At 39.2% G+C, this 19,143-nt stretch overlaps 7 non-coding genes across 7 annotated transcripts; 6 read left to right on the top strand and 1 right to left on the bottom strand.

Moving 5' to 3' along the window:
• Nucleotides 1-5,480: 5,480 nt before the first annotated feature.
• On the top strand, nt 5,481-5,553 carry Trnak-cuu. Its single transcript has one exon. It is a non-coding gene; the product is annotated as a tRNA-Lys (tRNA).
• Nucleotides 5,554-7,628: 2,075 nt separating this feature from the next.
• On the top strand, nt 7,629-7,701 carry Trnak-cuu. Its single transcript has one exon. It is a non-coding gene; the product is annotated as a tRNA-Lys (tRNA).
• A 1,343-nt stretch (nt 7,702-9,044) lies between these two features.
• Nucleotides 9,045-9,117, top strand: Trnak-cuu. Its single transcript has one exon. It is a non-coding gene; the product is annotated as a tRNA-Lys (tRNA).
• A 1,260-nt stretch (nt 9,118-10,377) lies between these two features.
• On the top strand, nt 10,378-10,450 carry Trnak-cuu. The gene has a single exon. It is a non-coding gene; the product is annotated as a tRNA-Lys (tRNA).
• Nucleotides 10,451-11,782: 1,332 nt separating this feature from the next.
• On the top strand, nt 11,783-11,855 carry Trnak-cuu. The gene has a single exon. It is a non-coding gene; the product is annotated as a tRNA-Lys (tRNA).
• Nucleotides 11,856-15,472: 3,617 nt separating this feature from the next.
• Trnak-cuu lies at nt 15,473-15,545 on the bottom strand. Its single transcript has one exon. It is a non-coding gene; the product is annotated as a tRNA-Lys (tRNA).
• Nucleotides 15,546-18,440: 2,895 nt separating this feature from the next.
• Trnak-cuu lies at nt 18,441-18,513 on the top strand. The gene has a single exon. It is a non-coding gene; the product is annotated as a tRNA-Lys (tRNA).
• Nucleotides 18,514-19,143: the final 630 nt, after the last annotated feature.

The raw sequence follows: 19,143 nt of genomic DNA on the forward strand, positions 1-19,143 counted from the left end.
ACAAGTCACTCATCTGGGAAGGCCTTGAAATCAATGTTACCATGTGAGGACTATGTGTGGACCCAGTGATAATAAAAAGACTGAAAGGAGATCTGCAATCAAATAACTTTACTCAACACTTTGTAACTGAATCAGTGGAGGCAAAGATGCCTCTCATTTACTCGACAATTTACGCCAAGTTACCACACAGTGGGACTGAAGTGAGGACCATGTGTTTTGGAACGAAGTTTGTTACCACACAGCCACACCTGCATCTGTGTGTGTGTGTGTATGCATGTATATATATATGAATATATATGTGAACATATTATATGTACATCTATATATATATACATCTACACATATACATGTATACATATACATCTATATGTATAGAAATAAATGTATACATATACCGCTATACACACATACACACACACACATACATAGGTGCAGGTGTGGATGTGTGGTAACAAAATTCGTTCCAAAACACATGGTCCTGGGTTAAATATTAAATGTAAAATAATAAGGTTGAAAAATTGAATATTAATTTGATTAATATGAATTGAAAACCAATGGTGTAGCATACAAGACCATAGCGGATTTTCTTCTAGCAAAATGGATGTCCACTGTTAATGGTTCATCCTTCTTATATAATAGTTTGACTTTAATAGTTTCAGTATTAAAGTGAAAGTATCTGACATTACAATAGAGAGATGTTTTGGTTTCACTTTTAACACGTAATACTGAAATAGTGAGGAGGATATGATTTGCTGTGGGCTCGCCTGGGCAAAAAGTTAAATAATTTTGCCCATGACACTCCCTGGACCCTAAGTAAGGCATGTGTAAAATTTGAATGAAATTGGTTGTGTACTTCTCAAGTTTTAGGGATTCACACAGAGACAGACACACATTCTCAGTTTTATATATCTAGAAGATACACACACACGCACACACACACACACAGAGATTTATTTATTTATTTATTTACAATATAATGAAACTCATTCAAGCAAGATATTATCAAAAGCTGCAAATGTAATCCTGATACTCTCTTTTACATTGCGTTTTGTTTTCCTCTCTTTCTCTCTATCTCCTTCTCCTCCTTCCCCTTTCTCCCTTTCTCCTCTTTCCACCTCCTTCTCTCCTTTTTCTCTCTGTGTCCTCTCTCCCTCTCTCTCTCTTTCTATACACCCTTCTCTCTCTCCCTCTCTCTCTCTCCATGCCCCTCTCTGTAATGTATTAGTTTTTCGTAGGAGTGAAGGTAAGGGTGATAAATAGTTTACACTGGACTGGTTTTGGGGGAGTCGATTTACCCGTAGACAAATTTGCTATTTAGAGCTCAACCATCCACCCCACCGCCGGCTCCATCTCAGAGTAGTGTATCCACCAAATGCTGACATTGGTATCGAACTCAACAATATTTCGGTGAATATAAAGATGTTTTTTTTCTTTTTTACAAAAAGCTTGTTTGCAACCTTCTTTTAATATATCTATATTCGTCACTTACTTGTTTCAGTCATTCGGCTGCGGCCATGCTGGGGTACCACTTTGGAGGGTTCAGTCTGATACTTATCCTATCGCTCACTTTTTGCCGAGCTGCTGGGTCACGGGGTCGTAAACAAACCAGCATCAGTTGTTAGAGGCGATGATCTGGGAACAAACACAAACACAGAGAGACATATAACATATATAAATGAAATTTATAGAAAAACAAAAGATGAAGATAGGTGTGTGAACAACAAGCAAGTGCATTCGTTTGACGCTTGGAAAAATGAAAAAGTATTTTATATTTCGAGCCGACGCTCTTCAACAGAAAGGAATTGAAAAAATAAACAGAGAGAGAATGTAAAAAACTTGTAGATTTCAGCATGGCGAATGAATCATAGACACGGACTCACACTAAAATTTATGCCGGATCTTGTGAATCCAAATTTAAATTCGCCTGAACAACCAAAGATCTTCTTTCAGGGTCCCGAAGAGACGCAATACAACGACACACGCAGCATATGTATGGCGCCTAAAGGACAATCATACGCCCTTTAGCATCAGGTGGAAATTATTAGAAGCCTATGGACTCTGTCGCAATGGAACAAATCTATGTAAATTATGTATGGTAGAAAAATATATAATCCTTATGAACTCACATGAGCCAGGAGGCTACCTGAACTCCAGGACGGAAGCCGTGCGGAGTTGTCCACATTTTCGGAAATTTTTACTTCAAAATTGGAAACCCTAGCTATCAAGCGAAGGAAGACAACTCGTCTGGCCATAAGTTTTTCAGAGGAATATTTCTTGAACTATCACCGGCATTCTTGTGATTTTAAAAAACATTCTTTGCAGAGAACAGTTATCGTTTAGAGAAACTGAAGATATGTCTAGTCTATGCTAGATATGAAACCAATGGGTTTTTTCTAAAACTGTTACTTTACACATATAGAAATATATATATGTATACACACACACACACACACACACACACACACATTTATTCATTTATACGCGACGGGTTTCTACATAGTTTCCTTTTACCAAATTCTCTCACAAGGAATTGATCGGTTGGACACTATAATAGAAAGCACTGACCCAAGGTGCCACACCGTAACACAGAGCGCGAACCATATTGCTGCAAAGCGAGCTTCTTAACCACGCAGCCGTATTATATTTTTGGCATAAAATTCCAGGAGACATGATATATACTTTTCTACACTAGGCATAAGACCCGACATTTTTGGGGAGGGGGCCAGTCGATTAAATCGACCCAGTACGCAACTGGTACTTAATTTATCGACTCCGAAAGGGTGAAAGGCAAAGTTGACCTCGGCGGAATTTGAACCCAGAACGTAAAGACAGACGAACTACCCGTAAGCATTTTGCCCGGCGTGCTAACGCTTCTGCCAGCTCGCCGCCTTGGCGACATGGTATATTACAAGATCAGTTCTTTTAATAACAATAATCGTATCCTTTGATATCTGGCCTTTTATTTAGGAGCAAGGAATTTTCATAGATTATGTCAGTAGCAGCAGCAAACTTTTTGGATCTTTTCGGTTTGAACGGCAGTTTTTTTCTAGCGGTGTCATATGAAATTGTCACCCATAATTATGACCCTAGAATCGATCTATTGCATTTCAGTCTGTTTTAGAGTTAGGGTTAGGGTTAGGGGTGGGGGAAGGGTGTCTTTTTTTTCTTCACAAATGTAAATAAACCCAATCTGTTTCTTAAACGAGGGACATATCCATACGGCACAGAATGCTTTTTAACTCAATAGCCGTCACTGATTGGTTGAAATTGCAGAAATAGAAGAAAAAAAACACAACAAATATCTTACAAACTATAGAATCTTCTCAATAAACCCAAGAGAAAAAGATGTTTTATAAACACATTCTACCACTATACAAAGTTTAAAATTTTTTAGTTACCAAGAAATTATGTTAAAAACTGCCGTTCAAACCGAAAAGATCCAGCTTTTTTCCTTTCATCCGCACATTCGCCTCTGTTTCCTTCTGTCACACACATATGTACACATGTATATATGTATGCATATGTACATACGTACTTACATACATCCATTCATTCATCCATACATGGAAATATTGCTGAAGCATGGCCTTGTTCGTGACGGCAAGAGCAAACTTTAGTAAGAACTAATGAAGACATTGAGTGTGTGTGTGTGTGTGTGTGTGTGGTGTGTGTGTGTGTGTGTAAATGTTATTTGTTTTGCTAGGCTGATTTGTCTGAAGAAAGAAAACGGGCAAGAATGAGCATGAAAGAAACATTGGCCGACCGAGAAAAAAATGGCAACCCAACTGTGAAAAATGCTGTCAAAGAATTCGTTGCTTAAATATCTGTAGAAAGAAGCGAACGTATAAAATTCTCCACCTAATTAAATCACAGGGAGTATTATTCCTTCGAGGACAAAAACGGTGGGGAGGGGAGGGGACAAAAATAACAACAAAAAAGGATACAAATAAATACAAAAAGAACAAAAAACGCAACAAAAATTCACTCGAAAATATCACATTTAACTACCTTGTAAAGTTGCTTAAAAAACAATAAGGGTCTGGCGAGAAAAAACGGGTTTCAAATTGTTGTTGGTTCGCAAAGATATCATTTACTCACTTTTCCTTAGCTTTCTCTCTTTTTCTCATTTTTTAAAGTATTTTTTTTTATTTATTTTCTTCGTTTTCCCTTTTCTTTCTTTTTTTTATTAACCGTTTCATATGTTGTGTAAAATTAGGTACTAAAAGGAATTTTGAAAGGTGCTGCCCTCCCAAATGATTGATGATTTGGATCTGTGTACCCAAACATTGCTACTTAAAGGAACCCCTTGTGATAACCAATCTCCTTTCGGTTCGAGCCTTTTCTTTTCCCCCACCACTTCCTTTCTCTGTATGAATGTATTTTTGCCTATTTCTTTTATTTTCTTCTCAAGTTAACTGTGAATGAAAGAAAGGAATCGACTGGGAATATAAAAAAAGCCCCTTATTTAAAGAGGTCAAGTAAATGGTTACCCCGAAAATATTATGAGAGTCGCTATATTTTAAAACCGAATCTTGGATGAACGAATGACAGATCTACGTGGTTATCTCACTTACTAGAAAGAGCAGCAAAATCTCTCAAATCACGTTGTTGCGTCTATACAATTGAAATGCAATGTCTATGGACATGGCAGGCCGGTGGTTAAAAGTAAAAGGGATCAGAAATCCGTCCCGTACCATAGGCACATAAGTCGGTTTCTGTGATGTTTATATTCCACTCTTCTCCAGTCCGTCTCAGGGTTACTCATTTTTCTCAGCTGAGTAGAGAGGGGGCAGCGTGGAATGAAGTGGTTTGCTCATGGACACAACACATCGCCCGTTCTAGGAATCGAAACCACAATCTTAGGATCATGTGTGCAGCATCCTGGCCACTTAGGCACGCGCCTCTCCAGCCGTATGATAACCGACGAGATGTCAGTCTATCGAAGGATTACTCGTTTTCTCCAGCTGAGTGGAGTGGAGCAACGTGAAATGAAGTGTTTTGATCAAGGAGACAAGACATCGCCCAGTCCAGGAATCGAAGCCACAATCTTACGATCATAAGTGCAATACCCTGGCCACTAAGGCACGCGCATCCCCAGCCCTGTGCTGAGACAACAACAATAATTGGCCCTTGGATTAGCTAACAAGTGAGATTCTATGTGGTCATCCGACCTGCTAAAAGTTACATAATGTCTTTATTCTCTTCTCTCATCCTGCGGCCATACTGGGGCACCGTCTTGATGGTTTGCGGGGTCGATCAAAATCTCTTCCAGTAATTATTTCTATAAGGATATGGAGGAATTGCAGAACGAGTAGAGTATCCAATAAATACCTTTGGTCACTCATTTACTTATACTGTGCTTGCTGTTAAAAGGAATTCCTACTGAAATCGAGGGAAAATAAATATCAGTCAAATAAATACGTGAAGAAAATTAGTGATAAAAAAAATTAGTAATTATTATTTATCAACGAAGAGAAGTAACCCGGCTAGCTCAGTCGGTAGAGCACGAGACTCTTAATCTCGGGGTCGTGAGTTCAAGCCCCACGTTGGGCGAATGCTTTTTTTTCTTGATTTGTTCAAGATTTTTTCTTGATTTATTGATTTGTTTACAAATTATTTATTGTTAACCGCTTACAAAAAAAATCATAAGCTTTCTATAGTCTTTTAATTTAAGGGATAATCATAATATTGTTCGACAGAAAATAAATACCAGTCATACATCTTAAGTGAGTTAAATCACATAGACTCAAACACACACACACACACACACACACACGATAAAGTGGTGCGAAGAACGTTTAATTATGCAGTCCTATAAAGACAACAATTTCTATAAAGACAACAGTTAGAATCGATCTAGGGCTAACCAACAACAGTGAATAAAAATGATGGCCCAGAACGAAGTGCAAATTATCTCCTTTTATTAATACCGTACAAGCTAAGCCATGTGCAAAGTGTTCGGTGGTGCAACGGTACTGACTGAAGCAATATTTTTATGACAATACCTGCAATGCTGTGTGGATTTAAATATTATCATTGGTACTTGATTTCATTGAATGAAATTTTATTGATGAAATTTTATTGATGAAATGCAATGTCGTTTCGGCGGGATTTGTACTCAGAACATAAAGGGACGGAAGAAACACCACCAAAGTATTTTCTTTTGATGTGTTGATAGTAACAATAGTTTCAAATTTTGGCACGGAGTCAGCAATTTCAGGGGACGATGTAAGACGATTACATCGTTCCCCGAAAGGATGATCCCGAAAGACAAAGTCGATTTCGGCGGAATTTTAATTCAGATTGCAAAAGCGGACGAAAATGCCGCTAAACATTTTGTCTGGCACAAAAACGATTCTTTGTGCTGGCCGGAAATTTTATGCAATGATCGTAATTTTCAACTGGTACTTCAATTCCGAAGGCAAAGTCGACTTCGGCAGAATTTGAACTCAGAAAGTAAAGACGGACGAAATGCCGCAAACCATTTTGTCTGACGTGCTAACGATACTACCAGCTCGCCTCCTTTGCCTGAGAGTAATAAAGGTGATTTCAGATTTTGGCACAAGGCCAGTAAGATCGGGGAAGGAGATGAATCAATTACATCGACCCCAGCGCACAACTGGTACTTATTTTACTGACCCCGAAAGAATGAGGGCAAAGTTGACCTCGGCTGAATCTGAACTCAGAACGTAAAGACGGACGAAATGACGCTAAGCATTTTTGCCGGCGTGCTAACGATTCTGCCAGCTCACCGCCTTATCATGATAGTAATAATCCTTTCTACTAAAGGTACAGGGCCTGAAATTTTGGGGGAAGGATCTAGTCGATTACATCGACCCCAATACTCAACTGGTACTTATTTTACCTATCCCGAAAGGATGAAAGGCAAAGTCGACCTCGGCGGAATTTGAACTCAGAACGTAGCGGCAGACGAAATACCGCTAAACATTTCGCCCGGCGTGCAAACGTTTCTGCCAGCTTGCCGCCTTTTTCTGATAGTAATAATGATGATTGTATACTACGGTATACACTGGAGGTGCAATGACCCAATGGTTAGGGCAGCGGACTCGCGGTCGTAGGATCGTGGTTTCGATTCCCAGACCAGGTGTTGTGAGTGTTTATTGAGCGAAAATACCTAAAGCTGCACGTGGCTCCAGCAGGGGGGGGGCGACGAACCCTGCTGTACTCTTCCTCTCTGTCTTCCTGTTTCTGTTGTATCTGTATTTTCAAAGGGCCAGCCGTGTCACACTCTGTGTCACGCTGAATCTCCCCGAGAACTACATTAAGGGTACACGTGTCTGTGGATTGCTCAGCCACTTGCACGTTAATTTCACGAGCAGGCTGTTCCATTGATCGGATCAACTGGAACCCTCGTCGCTGTAACCGACGGAGTACCACGACGACGGTATACTAAAAATAGAAACTGTAGAAGATGAGATCTAGATAATAATAAATTATCGTATTTAATGTTTTGCTATTCAACTTTCTGAGTTCAGATCTGTCGAAATATACTTAAACTTTTTGTCCGTTCCACATCAATGAACAACATGTGCTTGTACAATGAAAATTTTATCATTCACAATCATCTTTTCATAAAGTCAGTAATTATGAGAGACTGCTCTCGGGGAGCCCGGCTAGCTCAGTCGGTAGAGCACGAGACTCTTAATCTCGGGGTCGTGGGTTCGAGCCCCACGTTGGGCGCAACATAATTTTGCTGGTTCTGAATCCTATCTTCTGCCTGTTGCAGTCATCAAACTGCGGTCATGCTGGGGCACTACTTTGAACTTTTAGTCGAATGAAGACACTCGCTCAAGGAGCCACGCAGTGGGACTGAACTTGGAACCGTGGTTGGGAAACAAGCTTCCTATCACACAGCGGAGAATATAAACATGAAAATTACATGCGGTGCTTACAACGAAATCTTTTTTTACACTAAGTTGTACTAAGTGATGATGTACTATGGACATCAAACAACGTTGGATAAGTCCTTCATCCCTCAAATAGAAGTTGATGATGATGAACTATAAACTAGAATATAGGGTTTCCCATCCTTCAATGAATTCTCATTCCATCAACACCATCCCACATAATCCCACACAGGGTAAACGGCAGTTTTTGTCCTAAAGACGTACTCTTTGGCAATATTATGATTCATATCTTTGTCCTAATTTAAAAGCGGTGAACTGGCAGAATCGTTAGCACACTGAACAAAAATGCTTAGTAGCATTTCATCGGTTTTTTATGTTCTGAGTTCAAATTCCGCCGAGGTTGACTTTGTCTTTCATCCTTTCGGGAGTCGATAAACAGGTGAGTTCTGAAGTCGATGTAATCGACCACATTCCTTTCCCAGAATTGAAGGCCTTGTACCGATAATAGAACGGATCATTTCCTAACTTACTAAAATGGCGAGCTGTAAAAATCGTTAGCACGCTGGACAAAAGTGTTCTGCAGTATTTCGTTTGACCCTGCGTTCTGAGTTCAAATTCTGCCAAGGTCGACTTTGCCTTTCATCCTCTCGGGATAGATAAAATGAGTACCAGTTGAACACTGGGGCCGATGTAATCGTCTTACTCCTCTCCCGAAATTTCTGTTGTAACTCATTTCTAGATCTAAATTATTTAGTAAAAATGACCCGGAAGTTGTTTCTCTTTGATTACTATTGCAAACAGCAGTAGCTTTCTTCAACCGAATACACGTCGTTGATTGGTTGAAATGACCTAAATACGACAACATTAACACGAAATAACTTCTAAAATGCGAAATTTTGTCAAAAAACATTTCGTGTAAACCGTGTTCTCCGTGAGAAATTCTACCAGTATTCGAAGTTTGAAACTGTTGAGTTAAAAAAAAAATAATTAAAAAATCTGTGATTGAGATGGAATGGAACCCCGACTGGAAAAATCGAAGACAAAATTTTGTAACCATCAGAGCGTTTAGCAAAACGACCGCCATAATTATTGATAGCAGAGCCACTCCAGTGCGTGCTTCAGTTCTATCACCTTATAATAGAGTAAGTAGTTATCAGAGAAGAACAAATCTGTGCAGCCCGGCTAGCTCAGTCGGTAGAGCACGAGACTCTTAATCTCGGGGTCGTGGGTTCGAGCCCCACGTTGGGCGAATGCTTAATTTTTGTTTTTATAAAAGAATCTTATAAACCAAATGCGTAATATTTTTTCTCTGTGTGTGTATGCTTTTTCAAGTGAATTCAGTTTTTCAACATGTTCAATGCACAGTAAATCCTGTATAATGTCGTTTTTGTAATAGATTTCTTAGAAAAACTTCAGTACCAATCTTGTACTGAAATCAATGTTTTTGGTAAACACTCTCCCCTAAATTTCAGCGTTTCTGCCAAACATTTAGGGATCTTTTCTGTCTGTCTCACACATTCTGAAGCTCTAAAATTAAGTAAAACATTTCAAATTTGGTATATTGATGTAATTTTTTACGTTGAATATGATGTTATTCACTTGCTCCGGAGAAATTTTAGAAAAATGTTATAGAAAAAAGTTATAGTTTGAATATTTTTTTTTTTTACCCAATCAGAAAACAGGATTTTAAGGCTGGCATTTTTCGATTGAAGACATTGCAACGACAAAACATTCAACGGCAGAAGTTTTAAGAAGTTTTAATGAACTTCCGCCGTTGAAAAAATAAAACCAAAACATAAAGAATCAAAAGAAGAAACTGATCATTAAAAAAACAACCCCCACCCCCCAAAACATGTGATTCAGCTCATGTAAGCAATACATATTTTGTAGCGATATTTTAAAAACGACAGTTTGCGATGCACTCTGTCAAACAAATAACAGTTTTCGTACTCCTGCGTCACATAAGCTTGCAGAAATACGAGTCAAACACAGAACAGTAAGTGCCGCAGCGTCGTTTATTCCTTCATTTTACCGGGGCCCAGGTGCTTTACACCAACCCTGCTGTACTCTTCCTCTCTGTCTTCCTGTTTCTGTTGTATCTGTATTTTCAAAGGGCCAGCCGTGTCACACTCTGTGTCACGCTGAATCTCCCCGAGAACTACATTAAGGGTACACGTGTCTGTGGATTGCTCAGCCACTTGCACGTTAATTTCACGAGCAGGCTGTTCCATTGATCGGATCAACTGGAACCCTCGTCGTTGTAACCGACGGAGTGCCACGACGACGGTATACTAAAAATAGAAACTGTAGAAGATGAGATCTAGATAATAATAAATTATCGTATTTAATGTTTTGCTATTCAACTTTCTGAGTTCAGATCTGTCGAAATATACTTAAACTTTTTGTCCGTTCCACATCAATGAACAACATGTGCTTATACAATGAAAATTTTATCATTCACAATCATCTTTTCATAAAGTCAGTAATTATGAGAGACTGCTCTCGGGGAGCCCGGCTAGCTCAGTCGGTAGAGCACGAGACTCTTAATCTCGGGGTCGTGGGTTCGAGCCCCACGTTGGGCGCAACATAATTTTGCTGGTTCTGAATCCTATCAAACTGTGGTCATGCTGGGGCACTACTTTCAACTTTTAGTCGAATGAAGACACCTGCCCAAGGAGCCACGCAGTGGGACTGAACTTGGAACCGTGGTTGGGAAACAAGCTTCTTATCACACAGCGAAGAATATAAACATGAAAATTACATACGGTGCTTACAACGAAATCTTTTTTTATACTAAGTTGTACAAAGTGATGATGTACTATGGACATCAAACAACGTTGGATTAGTCCTTCATCCCTCAAATAGAAGTTGATGATGATGAACTATAAACTTGAATATAGGGATTCCCATCCTTCAATGAATTCTCATTCCATCAACACCATCCCACATAATCCCACACAGGGTAAACGGCAGTTTTTGTCCTAAAGACGTACTCTTTGGCAATATTATGATTCATATCTTTGTCCTAATTTAAAAGCGGTGAACTGGCAGAATCGTTAGCACACTGAACAAAAATGCTTAGTAGCATTTCATCGGTTTTTTTATGTTCTGAGTTCAAATTCCGCCGAGGTTGACTTTGTCTTTCATCCTTTCGGGGGTCGATAAAATACATAACAGGTGAGTTCTGAAGTCGATGTAATCGACCACATTCCTTTCCCAGAATTGGAGGCCTTGTACCAATAATAGAACGGATCATTTCCTAACTTACTAAAATGGCGAGCTGTAAAAATCGTTAGCACGCTGAACAAAAGTGTTCTGCAGCATTTCGTTTGACCCTGCGTTCTGAGTTCAAATTCTGCCAAGGTCGACTTTGCCTTTCATCCTCTCGGGATAGATAAAATGAGTACCAGTTGAACACTGGGGCCGATGTAATCGTCTTACTCCTCTCCCGAAATTTCTGTTGTAACTCATTTCTAGATCTAAATTATTTAGTAAAAATGACCCGGAAGTTGTTTCTCTTTGATTACTATTGCAAACAGCAGTAGCTTTCTTCAACCGAATACACGTCGTTGATTGGTTGAAATGACCTAAATACGACAACATTAACACGAAATAACTTCTAAAATGCGAAATTTTGTCAAAAAACATTTCGTGTAAACCATGTTCTCCGTGAGAAATTCTACCAGTATTCGAAGTTTGAAACTGTTGAGTTAAAAAAAAAATAATTAAAAAATCTGTGATTGAGATGGAATGGAACCCCGACTGGAAAAATCGAAGACAAAACTTTGTAACCATCAGAGCGTTTAGTAAAACGATCGCCATAATTATTGATAGCAGAGCCACTCCAGTGCGTGCTTCAGTTCTATCACCTTATAATAGAGTAAGTAGTTATCAGAGAAGAACAAATCTGTGCAGCCCGGCTAGCTCAGTCGGTAGAGCACGAGACTCTTAATCTCGGGGTCGTGGGTTCGAGCCCCACGTTGGGCGAATGCTTAATTTTTGTTTTTATAAAAGAATCTTATAAACCAAATGCGTAATATTTTTTCTCTGTGTGTGTATGCTTTTTCAAGTGAATTCAGTTTTTCAACATGTTCAATGCACAGTAAATCCTGTATAATGTCGTTTTTGTAATAGATTTCTTAGAAAAACTTCAGTACCAATCAAGTACTGAAATCAATGTATTTGGTAAACACTCTCCCCTAAATTTCAGCGTTTCTGCCAAACATTCAGGGATCTTTTCTGTCTGTCTCACACTTTCTGAAGCTTTAAAATTAAGTAAAAATTTTCAAATTTGGTATATTGATGTAATTTTTTACGCTGAATATGATGTTATTCACTTGCTCCGGAGAAATTTTAGAAAAACCTTATAAAAAAAAAGTTACAGTTTGAAATTTTTTTTTTACCCAATCAGAAAACAGGATTTTAAGGCTGGCATTTTTCGAGTGAAGACATTACAACAACAAAACATTCAACGGCAGAAGTTTTAAGAAGTTTTAATGAACTTCCGCCGTTGAAAAAATAAAACCAAAACATAAAGAATCAAAAGAAGAAACTGATCATTAAAAAAACAACCCCCACCCCCCAAAACATGTGATTCAGCTCATGTAAGCAATACATATTTTGTAGCGATATTTCAAAAACGACAGTTTGTGATGTACTCTGTCAAACAAATAACAATTTTCGTACTCCTACGCCACGTACGAGGGGCGTTCAATAAGTAATGCCCCTGACCCACTTGCAGTTGTTTGATCTAGCTGAAATTTTGCATGTGCACTTATTTATACCTCTATAGATTAAGCTCTGAACTAATTGTGGTTTCTGATTTACAGGTGTTTGAACTGAGTCAAGTGTGAAATGGAGCCTGTTGAGTGTCGAGCAGTGATCTGGTTTTTGTATTTGAAAGGACGCACACCACGGGAGACTTTTGATGAAATGAAAGTAACTTATGGTGATGATGCCCCATCATATGACCTTGTAAAACGCTGGCATTGTGAATTCAAACATAGTCGGAACTCTGTGGAAACAGCTCCCAGATCTGGTCGCCCCCTTCTGCCGTTGATGAGACGTCTGTCCGTCAAGTTGAGGCTGCCATTTTGGAAGGTCAACGCATAACTATTCGCCAAATAGCCCATAAGGTCAAGATTAGTACCGGGTCTGTGGAAACTATCATTCATGACCATTTGCATATGCAAAAGGTGTCTGCCAGATGGATTTCCAGGTTGCTCACACCTTTCCAGAAGCAAGAACGCGTTGAGTGCTCGAGGAGGAATTTGGAGATGTGCCAAGAAGATGAGTCAAAATTTTTCAAAAGACTGATCACACAGGATAATACCTGGGTCCATCACTATGATCCATAGACCAAAGCCCAGTCAATGCAGTGAAAGCACCGTGACTCACCTCCTCCAAAGAAGGCAAGGGTGCAGCCCTCCGCTGACAAGGTTATGCTCACAGTCTTCTGGGACCAGGACGGAGTAGTGATGACAGATTTCCTGGCAAAGGGTACCACAATTACAGGAGCCTATTATGCTTCACTTTTGAGGAAATTAAGAGAAGCTATCAAAATCAAGAGGCGGGGCAAGATCAGCAAAGGCATCCTCCTCCTACACGACAACGCTCCGGTCCACAACTCGCGTGTCGCCAGATCAGAAGCACAGGCGTGCAGCTATGAACTCCTCCCCTTTCACCCTCTGATTTTCACCTCTTCCCAGCCATGAAGTTGATTTTGAAAGGAAAACGTTTCCCAGATGATGCAGCCTTGATTTCTGAAGTCACGTCGTGGTTGGAGGACCAAGCTGGGGTCTTCTACAAAAACGGTCTCCAGAGCTGTATCAAACGATGGGAGAAATGCATAACTCTGGGTAGTTCCTATGTAGGAAAAGACTAAGTGCCAAGTGTCGTTGCTCTACTGCTATGGGAAGTGGGTCAGGGGCATTACTTATTGAACGCCCCTCGTAAGATTACAGAAATACGAGTCAACCACAGAACAGTAAGTGCCACAGCGTCGTTTATTCCTTCATTTTACCTGGGCCCAGGTGCTTTACAGTTTTTGCGTGTGGGTACCATCTTTCGAGTTAATAAACATAATGAACTTGTTCACTGTTCTATGGTGAAAATTATAACCATCAATTTCAGGAATGTGAGAGTAGGTCCTCCCCAAGTCACTGAAAATTGTGATTGCTGGTAGAATCGACTAACGTATGCATTCCTCCTGTGTGTCACAATTCCGACATGGCATCGCTTAAAGACAAGCATGGCTGGTCTGGCGACACACTTCAGTGCTCATGTAGCATCCCTTCTCGGAACTATTTACGTCTTGAGAAAATTGTTTCGTCTCTCTCAACAATCTTCTCACGACCGCCAATCTGAATGGGTTGTGGGGCAGGTTCTAAGTACATATTTCACGAACATAGCTGTTGTAATCAAGTCATGCAGTGACAAGCAGATTATTGGTTTACTATACATTAATTTCAAAGTTTAAAAGCTGTTACTTATTTTCTAATTAATTTATGGCAAAAGTAAACCTCATTTCTATAATAAGCATACAAAACTATTTCAATGTAGCAAATTTGAAATCAATTGGAACAAAACTGAAGTAACAGAAAAGTGTGAGCCAAAAAGAAAGATCCACGTTTTGTGTAAATAAGCAGAGGGATATTTTGGTTATAAATAATAGAGGCAGCAAGTTGGCAAAATGGTTAGCACGCCTGACAAAATGCTTAGCGGCATTTCGTCCGTCTTCACGTTCTGAGTTCAACTTTCGCTGAGGTCGACTTCGCCTTTCTTCATTTCGGGGTCGATGAAATACATAATAGTTGAGTACTGAGGTTGATGTAATCGACTATCCCACTTTCCCAAAATTGCAGGCCTTGTGCTGATTGTGGAAATGACTATTTCCTAAATTTATTAAAGCGGTGAGCTGGCAAAATCGTTAGCACGCCGGATGAAAACCCTTTGCGACATTTCGTCTGTCCTTACTTTCAGGGCTCAAATTCTGCCGATGTCGACTTTGCTTTTTATCAATTCTGAATAAATACAATAGGTACCAGTCAAACACTGGGGTCGATGTAATCGACTTACTCCCCCACCACCAAAATTGCTGGCCTAGTTTATTTCCAAACTCATTTCTCTTCAAATGGTTTTTTTTATGTATACATATTGTATTTTGTATGTTTTCAGGTTTTTATTTTTATGCGTGAAAGTGAACGTGTTGCTTTTTCATGCCCGAAAATCAGTGGAAAAATTTATTTCATATTACGGTATTTCGCGAAGGAAACTTATGGCTGAATAAATCGATTGAATTAGTGATAATCCACCGCTTGAGGGGTTCTTAACGAAATCTGTGACATTAGCGAAATGTCATATATAGAGAGGTTACCTAAAGAACAACAACGTTATTCATGATTACGCAGTAAATTAAACGAACGGAGGAATCAATTACATATTTTTATTAGGAATTAATAACAACTAATTACAAAATAATTACAATTAGTTTTAAGATAATTATTAAATAATATATAAGTATTAGCAAATAATGTATAATATATCAATTAACGTAAAATTGTTAGCAAAATGTTCTTTCTTAAAAAAAAAAAAAAAGTGCATTTCGCCCAACGTGGGGCTCGAACCCACGACCCCGAGATTAAGAGTCTCGTGCTCTACCGACTGAGCTAGCCGGGCTGCTGGCGTATCCGCAAAATAATAATTATGAAGTTTATCACAATGTAATAGAACTGAAAGTGGATTTTATCTTTTATCTTTCACTTGTTTCAGTTTTTAGGCTATAGCCATACAGGGGCACCGCCTTGAAGGATTTTAGTTGAACGAACCGACCCCAGTAATTTTTCTTTAATTATTCTATCGGTGCCTTATTGCCGAACCGCTAAGTTAGTGGGACGTAAGCACACCTACACCGGTTGTCAAACGTTGACGGGGTACAAACATATACACAAAGATATATATATATATATATATATATATATATAAACGAAAGCATTTTTTTTTTCAGTTTCCGTCTAACAAATTTACTCAAAGGATTTGGTGGGCACGAGGCTATAGTAGAAGTCACTTGACCAAAGATCAACATGATCAGTAGTTTTCACCTTGAAGGAACAAAAAGATAAAGAGAACTTTCGCGGATTTGAACTCGAAAAACGAAATTAAATGCATCAATCTATTGCCCTTCGCATGTAATACCTCTACGGAAAGTCTCACAGAACAGTGAGTGCCGCAGCGTCGTTTATTACTTCGTTTTATCGGGGCCCAGGTGCTTTCTAATTTTTGGTGTGGGTACCATCTTTCCAGTTAATAAACACAACGCTGTGGTTTACTGTTCTATGGTGGAAATTATAACCATCAATTTCAGGAGTAAGTGAGTAGGTCCTCCCCAAATCACTGAAAATTGTGGTTCCTGGAAGAATCGACTGCCGTATGCATCCCTCCACTGTGTCGCGTCCAACATGGCACCGCTTAAAAACAAATATATCTGTGCTCGCGACATACTCCTTCCAGGACCCATTGCTCAGGCAGCATTCCTCCTCGGACATATTTACATCTTGAGAAGATTGTTTCGTCTCCATCAACAATCTTCTCAGGGGTTGCGGGGCAGGATCTAAGTACATATTTCACGAACATAGCTGTTGTAAGCAACTGTCGTGCAATGAGAAGCACACTACACCTTGGCTTGTAACTATGGAAACAGGCATCAACAGGCCTGTGGATTTCGATTGGCTAAGGGTACCCAACATTTCAAAGTTTAGAAGCTATTAACCTTCTATTTATAAATTTATGGCAGAAGTCACTGTGGGAATGAAGTGAGCCATGACGTCAATGGTCAAAAGACTGACTGGAAGAGGAAGCGTGAGAAGGGAAGTGCGGGGGACACAGGACAGGATCGGCCGCTTTTGACTGGCCGAGACATCGTGAATGGACGTCAGGGGATTCGCTCGCGGGTTGGTCAGATAGCAGCTGCTTATACTGGGTGATAGGGTAGGGCAGGATCGTTGGAGTGACTACTACTAGACAGGCGCAGACGTGAGAGGAAGGTAGGTGAACCTCTTTTCCTTTCCCAAGCACGACAGTCAATGGAAACTGTGATTCCTGGGAGAAACGAGTGACGTATGCATTCCTCCAGTGTGTCGCGTTTCTGACATGGCACTGCTTAAAGACAAATATGTCTGGTCTCGCTCCACACTCCTCTGAGAACCCATTGCTCTCTTAGCTTCCCTCCTTGGCCATATTTACGCCTTGAGAAGATTGTTTCGTCTCTCTCAACAATCTTCTCACGACCGCCAATCTGAATGGGTTGTGGGGCAGGTTCTAAGCACATATTTCACGATCATAGCTGTTGAAATCAACATCCGTGCAATGACAAGCAGACTGCATCTCGGCTTGCTACTACAGAAAAAAGCACCAATTTCAACGTTTAAAAGCTTTTAACTATTAACTTTTTGTTTATTACTTCATGGCAAAAGTGAACCTCATTTCCATAATTAGCATCGAAAACTATACTAATACAGAAAATTTGAAATCAATTGAAACAAAATTGAAGGAACTGAAAAAGATTCGCATTCAATATTATAAATATGCAGCGGATTATTTTGATTATAATAGAGGTAACAAGTTGGCAAAATCGTTAACACGCCGGTCAAAATGCTTAGCGGCATTTCGTCGGTCTTTACGTTCTGAGTTCAAATTCCGATGAGGTTGACTTTGCGTTTCATCCTTTTGCAGTTGATAAAATATATATTTTAACTATGGAGCCAAAAGTGAAAAAACGTGGTTGACCTAATTGTGGCACATGCCCCCACCTTTTGGAGGGTTCAGAGTTCCACTTTAAACAAGGTGAAATATTTAACATTAAATCAAATTTCACCTGTGCCTCGGAAAATCTAATCTATACCATTACATGCTTAAGGTGCGGTAATCAGTATATTAGCCAAACAGGAATATCACTCCATCGAAGAACCACTTACCATAAAGAACAAATCCATCACCTACAATACAGACACAAACAGGTCACTTTCCACATAGAAAGCTGTGCTAGGAACCTTACTCTTAATTTCCTAATTATCCCCTTCTATCAATGTTCACAGAACACCTCAGTACAGCAAAAAATGAATAAAGAGGCAACTTTCATCAATAAAAATAATAAGTGGAAATTTTACCGGTGAGTGTGTTAAATTATAAGGCACAAAAAGAAAATGACTCTCCCCAGACACAACAGAATCTACTTCAACACACGAACTCATATAAAGAATCTTGCAAACCAAATCCCAAAACGAAATATATGTGTGTGTGTGTGTCTTTGTGTATATGTTTTGTACACCATCACCGCTCGACAACCGGTACTGGTGTGTTTACGTCCTCGTAACTTAACAGTTCGGCAATAAGACACCGATAGAATAATTAAAGAAAAATTACTGGCGTCGGTTCGTTCAACTAAAATCCTTCAAGGCGGTGCCCCAGTATGGCCATAGTCTAACAACTGAAACAAGTGAAGGTTAAAGATAATATCCACTTCCAGTTCTAAGACATGGTGATAAAGTCAATTATTATTTAACAATGCAGCATGCAGCCCGGCTAGCTCAGTCGGTAGAGCACGAGACTCTTAATCTCGGGGTCGTGGGTTCGAACCCCACGTTGGGCGGAATACTTTTTTTCTTTTAAGGAGAATTTGATAGTGTTATAAATGATATATTATTTAATAATGATAATCATATATTATTTAATAATTACGTCATATGTAAACAAACATAAGTTTGTTTTTGAAGCGTTGAAATGTAATGATAGAATACCATGTATAGGATAAAATCCTTATGCTGTTCTATCAGTTTTTACGCGTTGAAAAATATAACTCTCTATTTGTTAGTTAATAATTATTTTAAAACTAGCTTTAATAATTATTTTGTAATTAGTTATTATTAATCTCTAATAAAAATATGAAATTGGCTACTCTGTTCGTTTAATTTACTGAGTAATCATGAATAACGTTATTATTATTCAGGCAACCTCATTACGGGAATCCTTCAAACGGAGGATTGTCACTATTTCCATCAATTCATTTAGCCATGAGTTTCCTTCGAACATTTATGATCGATAAAATTGATACCAATCAAATACTAGGGACCATTTAATTGACTGCTTCCTTTCCCCAGACGTCAGGTCTTGTGTCTATGTTAGAAATGGAAAAAAAAATTACAGTTGGTGCCCTGGCAGAAGTGTTACAGACTCGGGAAATGCCGTTCACTATTTCTTAGTGATCTTTATATTCTCAGTT

Source organism: Octopus sinensis, linkage group LG3 (genome assembly GCF_006345805.1).
Source record: "Octopus sinensis linkage group LG3, ASM634580v1, whole genome shotgun sequence".
Lineage (NCBI taxonomy): Eukaryota > Metazoa > Mollusca > Cephalopoda > Octopoda > Octopodidae > Octopus > Octopus sinensis.